This window comes from Penaeus monodon, chromosome 15 (assembly GCF_015228065.2).
Source record: "Penaeus monodon isolate SGIC_2016 chromosome 15, NSTDA_Pmon_1, whole genome shotgun sequence".
In the NCBI taxonomy this organism is placed as follows: Eukaryota; Metazoa; Arthropoda; class Malacostraca; order Decapoda; family Penaeidae; genus Penaeus; species Penaeus monodon.
In genome coordinates, this window is record NC_051400.1 from 37,072,206 (window position 1) to 37,072,413 (window position 208).

Here is a 208-nt window from a genome sequence, read left to right on the forward strand (position 1 = left end):
TCCATTGAAAATTCAATGAATATGAAATTTGTAGTCAGATAGGCTTAGTAATTTAATTCCATAGTTATTTGTGGAGCATCTTTGTGTGTGTGAAAAAAGTATAGAAAAAAATAGTGTATGTACACATTTAATCCTGTTGGTACTTGGCTAATTGTCTACTACATAGAACTAAAGGAAGGAGCTATAACTGAGCTTCACTGCACTCTCT

General features: G+C 32.2%; 1 protein-coding gene across 1 annotated transcript in view; it reads left to right on the forward strand.

Annotated features, from left to right (window-relative positions):
- LOC119582352 (AT-rich interactive domain-containing protein 4B-like) overlaps positions 1-208 on the forward strand; it is a gene marked incomplete at its 3' end in the record, with an annotated part of 36,609 nt that overhangs the window by 21,622 nt on the left and 14,779 nt on the right.